The sequence below is a fragment of the Panthera onca genome, chromosome C1 (genome assembly GCF_046562875.1).
Source record: "Panthera onca isolate mPanOnc1 chromosome C1, mPanOnc1 haplotype 2, whole genome shotgun sequence".
Taxonomy (NCBI): Eukaryota; Metazoa; Chordata; class Mammalia; order Carnivora; family Felidae; genus Panthera; species Panthera onca.
This window is the reverse complement of record NC_138346.1, coordinates 123,199,990-123,209,352: the sequence shown is the minus strand read 5'-3', so window position 1 is coordinate 123,209,352 and position 9,363 is coordinate 123,199,990.

The window sequence follows — 9,363 nt, the reverse complement described above, 5'->3', positions numbered from 1 at the left end:
CCCCAGCGAACGTTTGTTTAATACGAACTTCCGTAATTTCCTCCTAAAACCTAATAAAAGCTGACCTTCTTTTCTGTCTCTTCAGACTTGCTAAGGTTCGCCATAGTTTGCTTGTCCCGAATTGCAACTCCCCTGCTTTTCCTGAATAAACTCATTTTGCTGATAAACTAACTGGCTATTTTATCTTTAAGAAGAGCGTCAGAGTTCTGAAATTGTTAAAGGAGATGAAGCTCTCAGCCGGTGCTGAGAACAAGAACAAAAGAGCTGCTTTTAAGACTATGATCAGAACGAAAGAAAGATCAAAGGGGTTGCCGGCCCCGTCCACTTCTTGGGATCGCTGGTGAGATGTTAATGGATGGTAGAAAGAATCCAGAACAACTCCTTTTCCGTTCTAGTTCATTTTGTTCTTTTGTTCATTTCATCCATTTTTTCCACGTAGGAAAAATGTGGAACAATCAGTTACGGCAGAGCCCGAGGTCTAAGAGAGGTGAAGAGCTGTAAGTGAACACGCAATATGGCCAGATGAGCCACAATCCCAGAGGCAGATGAATTATGTCCCAAGGGATGACTACAATTGCAGATAGATTATAGAATCTTAAGTGCTTCCAAACTTGGGATGGGAGGATGTCCTGATTTTCAAAATGGCGGGAAAAAATTTATTCAGGATTTAGAGACCAGAAAACGTGCTCTCTTTCTTAAGATGTACAAGGTAAGATATGGAGAGAAGCCTATAGGGGCAGATCTTTGCTAAGAGGTTTCCTCTACCCGAGACCCTTCAGTTCCTGGTGGCAAAGGAGCCAGGAGACAGAATCTCGAGGGGACACCCTACCTCCAAAGGGTGTAGTTCAGAATGGAACTACCAGAAGGCAGTGTGTTCATCTTTGTGACCTTTAGGGACCCCTCCCATCTGTGAACCTTTTTTGGGAAGAGTGTCCAAAAATCTTTTACCGGCCTTAATTTGACAGACATGGAAGCTTGGGTGCCTGGACTGGCGAGGTCCAGAGAGAGGAAGCAACCTGTCCAAGTTTACATAGCTGTTAATGGCTGAGCTGAGATCAGAGCCAAGTGGGTTGACTCACCACCTGGGGTTCTCCCCCTGCGTGCCACACTCGCCCTGCCTAGCATGGACTTTTCACTGGTGCCTATGTAGCTTTTATCTTCCCAAGAAGACTGCATTCATTGCACATTGGTTGAGCATTGACTGTGTGGCAGGCACTATGCTAACTGCTTTGTGGATATAAAGATGATGAAAATCTTGTTGTTGGATTTGGCGAGCTTCTAGTATAGCAGGGACATGAGCAGTGATCCACTCACAGTGTGAGTCTCAGAAGACGAACAGGCACAGTGCTAGGGGATCACGGGAGAAGGTGCCATTGCAATCTGGAGGATCCAAGGAGGCTCTACCAGGAGACATGAGCTTCCTTTGGGCAGGGACAATACTTTACATAGCTTTGTATTCATCCCAGAGCATTTGGAAATTGGGCAAACTGCATTGCCACAGTCATCCAAGACCTCACTGAACTTCTTGTTTGAGAATTCAGAGCACTAGCCCAACCTGCTCTTGCCCTCTGCTCTGAAGGATACCTGAGACCAAGATCTATCTCTTTCTCCTTCCCCTCTCTCTTTTTTCTTTCTCAACCCATTCAGTTCTCCTGGGCTCCCCTTCAAAGATTTGATAAAGATTAAAATTCATTTTTGAGCCAAGATATGTCACTGGCTGGGAAATGAGAGACCAATGAATCATAGGAGGAGGCCGCCAGTTTCTAGTGCTTGCACTGGCTCTGAGGCTGGACTGCACCCAGGCCTGCCTGCGGGAATGAGAAGGAGTTATGGGGTAGAAAAATTTGCATCGTGGGGCCTCCCCTCTGAGGCAGCTTAGAAGCATCCACAGCCCAATGAGGAAATTCAGAGAAAGAAATGGAATCAAGGACATGGAAGTTAGGAATACATTCTTTCCCATTGAGCCTTGCTCCCTGGGGTGCAGGCTGTGGGGTGGTTTGGAACAGAGACAGATCCCTGGGTGCCTGGACTGCACTAGCAAGGACTGGATTTGACCTGGGGCTCCTTCAGGCTCAAGGCCAATGGTGAGAACCAAGATACTGTGCAGGCAGCCTGCTGGTGTCTCCCCCCATCCCCAGGTACACATTAACCTGCACTGGGTGTCTACAGCAGGAGTCTTGTCTAAACTAGGCAGAGGGGGTTGCGGGGGGTACTGTGCTGTTAGAATCATCAGGTTTTAAAAGTCAGCCTCATTCTCATATTAGGTTGGCCTTCAGTTCAAGCACACATACCTAATTCTCCAAGGCTAAGAAGGACTTCATGTAGCTGATGGGTGTTTGGAACGGAGAACCCCTGAAGCTCTTTCTATCTCAGGGATCTGGGGTTCCACAAGAAAGAGTTTGAGAAAGCCCACTTGTCCCCTTTTCCATCTTTGTTGCTATGTTGCCATCCTCACTTACCAGCCGTGTGACATTGGGCTCTCACCTTCCCTAAGTGTGAGTCTCCTCATTTGTTAAATGGGCATAAAACTTCCTGCTGCCCCAGGTTATTGCAAAGACTAAATGGAATGACAAATGTGAAAGTGTGTGTGTGTGTGTGTGTGTGTGTGTGTGTGTGATCAAGCTTCATAGGATACAGTTTTCTCCCTTTCTCCCTTTCTGGCTCTCCAGTATCTTACAAAGATGCTGAGACGGTCAAGTGTAAAAACTGGAAGCAGGTCTTATACAACACTGAAGTTGCTCACGGTGAATAGCATTAAGAAGACCCTCCTTGCCCCACCCTAGGCAAAAATGTTATCTTCCAAACCCTGTGATGACTGTGACTGTGATAATGCCCGGTGAGGTGCCATTAGTCATTGCTTTTATCATATGATATCGTACTATACGTATTAGTCATTAAAATCTCAGTGGGAAATAATTTTAAAACCATAGCTTCTCAAGGTTGGAGGTCACTTTGTCCAACTTCCACCCCCCCGCCCCCAAATTGTGTTGATAACGCCCCAGTGGATAGCCATCCAGACTCTTCTTGATTCCAATGGCAAAGTGCTCAGTACTTTATGAGATAGGTAGTCCATTCTACTGTGGTGGAGCTGAAGTTGACAAGACATTCATTTATAAGTTGAAGGAAGTCTTTCTCCTTTCTCCTTTCTCAGGTCTTTGTTTCATTGGCCTGAGTTCTGTGAAATAAAGCAAGCATTCTGCTCCCTCTGTCATTTGACAGCTGTATTTGAAAACAGCAATTTTCTTTCCAGACTCTATAAGTTGGTTTATCTGATTGCTTCTGCTGTAACAATTTCTAGGTCCTTTACAACCCAAGCTGTTCTTCTTCTCTGAGGTTGCCCACATTTTCCAGTGTTCTCTAAAAGTCTCCCCTGAGCTACACCAGGAGGGTTCTAACACCGTGGAGGCCAGAAGGTTAAATCTCCCTCGGGCTGAATTTGGGCTGATAGCATTACAGTATTTGTTTTTTTAAAATCAAATTGCATGATTGTTTAATATTTCATGTCTAATGCATTAAAACTTCAAGACATGTCCATAGAGATTGCTATCAAGTTAGGCGTTACCTGGATTAGACTAGTATATTAAGCAATTAATATTTTAATCTAAATGCAGATAACTTAATCATTAGGTAAAAATTTCTCTCTCTCTAACTCTTCTGTTTCAGGCCATTGTTCTTGTCTGTTCACTCAATCTTAATTTGTTACCCCACCTACTAGTGGCTACTCCTGGCTTTGTATCATCTGTAAGTCTGAATAAGCAGATCCAGTGAGAGCCCTTCAGCCCAACACTGAAGTCTTTCCTAAAACTGGCACATAGCCACCATCCCCGAATAAGGTTGCTGAACTGCAAAATTATTTAATAGTGCTGTCATTGGTACAGTCTTGAGAACTCCCAAGCCCGGACACTTCCATAGTCATTCAGTTAGCGAGTGAAAGTTCATTCGTTAATAATCTGAGTAGGATTCTTAACATGCACATGCTTGGCAGACAGTATTAATCAGTATGAGGTTTCTGGATGCCTACAATGCCACCTGCACGCTGGAGTGGCTCTAGCCCAGAAGCAATAAACTCATTCGCTGTATAACAGGAATATTGAGAAATGCACATGAGAAATTCTGGATGTGCCTTGATGTCTCAGAAGGTTGAGGAAGAGCTGGCTGGATTTAATTCTGACAGCAAAAGGAATCCTGATTGACCCAGGGGTTAAGATGCCCAATCTTCAAGGGCTTCTCTGTTTTCACCTTGCCCCATAAACCAGCTCTCTGCAGTTGCTAAGAAATTCAAGGACTTGGGGGAGCCTGGGTGGCTCAGTTGGTTAAGTGACAGACTCTTGGTTTTGTCTCAGGTCATGATGTCACAGTTCATGGATTGAGCCCTATGTCAGACTCTACGCTGACAGCACAAAGACTGCTTGGGATTCTCTGTCTCCTGTTCTCTGCCCCCTCCCCTGCTTGTGCTCTCTCTCTCTCTCTCTTAAAATAAATAAATACACTTTAAAAAAAGAAAAGAAAAAAAAACTCAAGGACTTGGACAATAGGGGAAGGAGGAAGGACTGTCATTGAGAGGAAACCCAAGCCTTAGACAAAGGAAGCTTTGAACACTGGGCTCCATGTTGGGAGAAGTAAGGCTGGGGACTGAAGTCAGTGGGAGGAGGAGATTGTGCTATATAACTATTTTCCTGAGACCACAGGCTTAGCTTAAACAGTTGAGTTGGTTTTTTCCTCCATGAACTGGTATGCATTGTAAGAGACCAGTATGAAACCATCACCACTCTCAAGTCTGGTCCCAAATATGTAGAATCCCTCAGCACAGTGGGGAAGCCAGTCATCAGTGTCATAGTCTCCTCTGGAAACATTTACCAATTTATCAGGGATGTGGAAGACCAGAACTTTGGGTGAAAGTAACATGGTAATATATAACTGGTCAAGGCCAAGGGAGGCAACATCTTGTTGAAAATGGCATATGGCTTCAGGTTACCAATACAGCTTCTCAAAATATTCCAATGACATAAATACCCCTGAAGGATCAGCAAAAAAGACAAAAATGAATGAAACTAAACTAAACTAAAAATGATGGATAACCTAATACTAGAATCTAAGAAGAATCTCTTATGTATAAGAGAGAAAGAACTAAATTAGAGGAATAAATCCTGTATAGGTTTGTCTTCCTGGCACTTTCAGGTTTTGCTTAACTTCATAAGAGAGAACACCTGGGGGAAAGAAAAGTCACTTCATAATCCTTGACATCTGCTTCATTGATCTGAGGCTGAGGGTTTTCACAAACCAGAAAATAAAGAATAAAATATTCTTTTAGGGCTCAGGGTAGAGCACCTTGAGTTTTCCTGAAAACTTCTCATACCACTTAGCCATCTTTATAGAAAGACAGATATAGTCTCATCAGTTATGAAGATGATATCTGTGAGTTTACTGGGAAAAACTACTGAACTGCTAGAAGATAGTCCAATGGCAAAAATGGACAGGCAGGAATTAGCTAAGAGGATGGGAGGGAGCTGGAGAAACCAGGGGAACACTGCATTTGAACAGGTATATTCTTGAGTAATGTAGGTTAGAAAGACAGTGAAATAACAATGTCAGAGTGAAAAGTAATGTGATAACAACATAAGCAGAAAACTAGATTTTCTTTAGCCACATGTGTTCAAAGTATTAGAGCCTGGAACAATAAGTTTGGGGAAAATGCCACTGAAGCTGACCAGCTGAAGCAGATATTGTAGCTGCTTGACTGTGAATGTCAACTTGCCCTTTAGCTGTGGAACTGAGGAGAGTCATCCATTAGCCTAGGAGTGTAGCCAAGGACAATTCATACATGCTGTTGTTTGTAGAGATTCTGAATATACAGATCCTGCCTTATGTGAGAATGAGTGACGAAGAACATTGTCCCTGGAGACGATCTAAAAAGAAATACTGTAGAACAAGGAAAATTTAACAAGATTGTGAAAACTCAGGAAGAGGACTTCAGTTTCTCATGACATGGAAGAGACTGGAGAAACTCTCCAAGTGCAGAACACCTAAAGATGCCGGGTAGTTTATTTAAATGCTTTGCTTAGTTGATGGGAAAGTAAAAGAAATCTTCAAAATCTGTAAATGACAAGAAAGTTCTGGCCAACACTTGTCCCAGGGTTTATGTGAATCTCTAGAGCTTAGTATTTAACGGGGCAGAAGACAGAGCCTACGTAAGGCAGAAGATTAGTCAGATCTAAGACTTCTGCTTAAAGCTGACATCACTGAAAGACAACATCCTCAGTAGTAAATTCGGGAAAAAAACCCACACCACAGAGGTAAATAGTGGGAATCCTTGTGTGTCTTGGCTTTGAGTTTGGGTGGAGGAAAATAAGGTGAAAGTCTTCTACAAGAATTCCTAATCCCAAGCTTACTTTGGGGTATCCAGGACCAAAATTTACAACTGCTTTAAGATTTGAAAGCCAACCTCCAAGGTGAATACTTATTTTAAAGAGATCTCAGGATTGGTTGTCTACCGGGTCCTTAAGAATTAAATGAAAACTTATCTGTGGGAACATTTGTTAAATTTCAGGACTTGAAAATTCCTATAGGTAAATTTCCAAGGACTATGAGCTCTCTCTCTCTCTTCTCTCTCTCTCTCTCTCTCTCTCTCTCTCTCTCTCTCTCACACACACACACACACACACACACACAGAGAAGAGAGAGAGAGAGAGAGAGAGAAAGAGAGAGAGAAATTACCATGCACTAGAATCAGAAGACACAATAAACTTCAGAACAGAAACAGAAAGTCAAAGCTTGAAGTTATTGAAATTGTCAAAAATAGAATGTAAACTATGTTCAGTAGTTTAATTGAACAAAGATGGCATTTAAAATGCTACAAAAGGGAAGAGGATTATAAAGAGTGACTGAAAAGAATTGAAAAAGAACCAAATGGAACTTCAAACTGAAATTAGAAATTCAATGTGTGGATTATTGGGTGCCTAACCTTGGCCAGGCACTGGGGAGAAATGTGACAAAATAGATTGGATATTTGTCCTTATGAATCAATAAGGGAGATAAAACTAAATAATTACACAAATACAAGTATAATTACAAAATGTGGTAAGTGCTGTGAAAGCAAAGCAAAGGCAGTGAGAGAGTATAATGGGAGTCCTTCCTTGAGGAAAAGGCATTTAAGCCACTTCAGTGGAATGCGTGCCAAATAGAAGGCACCCAGTGTCTATAGTTTTTGAATGATTGCTACTTCTATTTTCTCCATTCATTCAACACATATGTATGAGGAACCTCCTCGGTGCTAGGTATTATTATAGGTGCTGGAGGTACAACAGTATCTCCTTGTAGAGACACAGCCAATGAACAAAGAAAGTAAATTGTCTGCAGTGTTTGAAGGCATTGAGGTCTATTGAGAAACTTAATGAAGGAAAGTAGGCAGAGAGTACTGGGAGGGTGCTGGGATTTAAAATAAGGTGGTCAAAAAGCTGTATTTCCTCGAGAATGTGAAATTTGACCAAGGCTTGAAGGTGGTATAAAAGCAGGAAAAAAAATGATCAATATACAAGGGGAAGCATAGAGATGGTTAAGGGGAAATTGAGGCCCAATTTAGGTAAGAAGTAGTTACTTCTAGTTCCAATTTCCAAGCCCAGAGACCATTCATCATCCTAAGGCACTTACGAGAAGGCATACAGAATCTCTCCACTCAAATGGAGACACTGAAATATTCTGGTTTTTTTTTATTAAAAAATTTTTTTGTTGCTCTTCCCGTAAGCGGCCTGAGGTGATCTCTGAAAATGGTTCGCTATTCACTTGACCCGGAAAACCTGACAAAGTCATGCAAATCAAGAGGTTCAAATCTTCGTGTTCACTTTAAGAACACACGTGAAACTGCCCAGGCCATCAAGGGTATGCATATCCGAAAAGCCACCAAGTATCTGAAAGATGTCACTTTGCAGAAGCAATGTGTACCATTCCAACACTACAATGGTGGAGTTGGTAGGTGTGCCCAGGCCAAACAGTGGGGCTGGACACAGGGTCAGTGGCCCAAAAAGAGTGCCGAATTTTTACTGCACATGCTTAAAAATGCAGAGAGTAATGCTGAACTTAAGGGTTTAGATGTAGATTCTCTGGTCATTGAGCACATCCAGGTGAACAAAGCCCCCAAAATGCGGCGTAGAACTTACAGGGCTCATGGTCGGATTAATCCATACATGAGCTCTCCCTGCCACATTGAGATGATCCTTACTGAAAAAGAGCAGATTGTTCCTAAACCAGAAGAGGAGGTTGCACAGAAGAAAAAGATATCCCAGAAGAAACTGAAGAAACAAAAACTTATGGCCCGGGAGTAAATTCTGCATGAAATACATGCAAATAAAAGTAAAAACAGAAAAAAAAAAATTTTTTTTTGTTAACATTTATTTATTTTTGAGAGAGAGACAGAGAATGAGTGGGGGAGGAGCAGAGAGAGAAGGAGACACAGAATCTGAAGTCAGCACAGAGTCTGACGTGGGGCTTGAACTCACAAACCATGAGATCATGACCTGAGCCGATGTTGGACGCTTAACTGACTGAGCCACCCCAGCGCTCCTTGAATATTCTGTTTTTTAAAAAATAAGAAAAGGTAGACTCTGGCACTGACCAGCTTGTTAAATTTCTCTGCATCCTTCACAGAATTCTAGAATGCATAACAAATATGTGATTTGTGAGTATTTGTTTCATTATTTTTTTTAAGTAAGCTCTACACCCAGTGTGGAGCTTGAACTCATGACTGAGTCAGCCAGGCACCCTGATTTGTAAGCATTTAGAGAAGGAAATAGTGGGTGCCCCAATATATCCTATTATATAATATACTTCAATATTCTTACACTAGTTTTGTGCATGTGCATGCGTGCGTGCGTGCGTGCGTGTGTGTGTGCAAGCACAGCACAGATTCCAGGGTCAACTAATGTGAAATTCTGCATAGAATACCACTCTAACTAAAGCTTCGAGGTGCACATTAGCATATTAAGAGCTCCACAGTAGATGAACTAATTTAGACTCTTTTTTTTAACCCAAGAACCCCTCCTTTAAAAAAATCTGGCAGAAGGCATGTTCCATGAAACACAGTTGTAGACACACTGTGTGAGAAGAAAGGATCAAAGATGAGGCTAAAATGTCAAGGAATTCGACTAGGCAGGAAAGTGTTTGGGAGCAAGACTGGGCTGGATTAGACTAAAATAAGCAAGACTAGCCCGGCGGAATGACTCTGAGTAGCTGGGTAAGTGGTGTAGGGAAACCAGGCTGCCCTGGAGGGCCAGAGAAGGGCAGGATAGCACTGAAGCCAACATAGATCCTCAAAGAGCAAGGCATCCTAAATAATTCTTTTCCTTGATGGGTGGACTGACCTTGCAGATC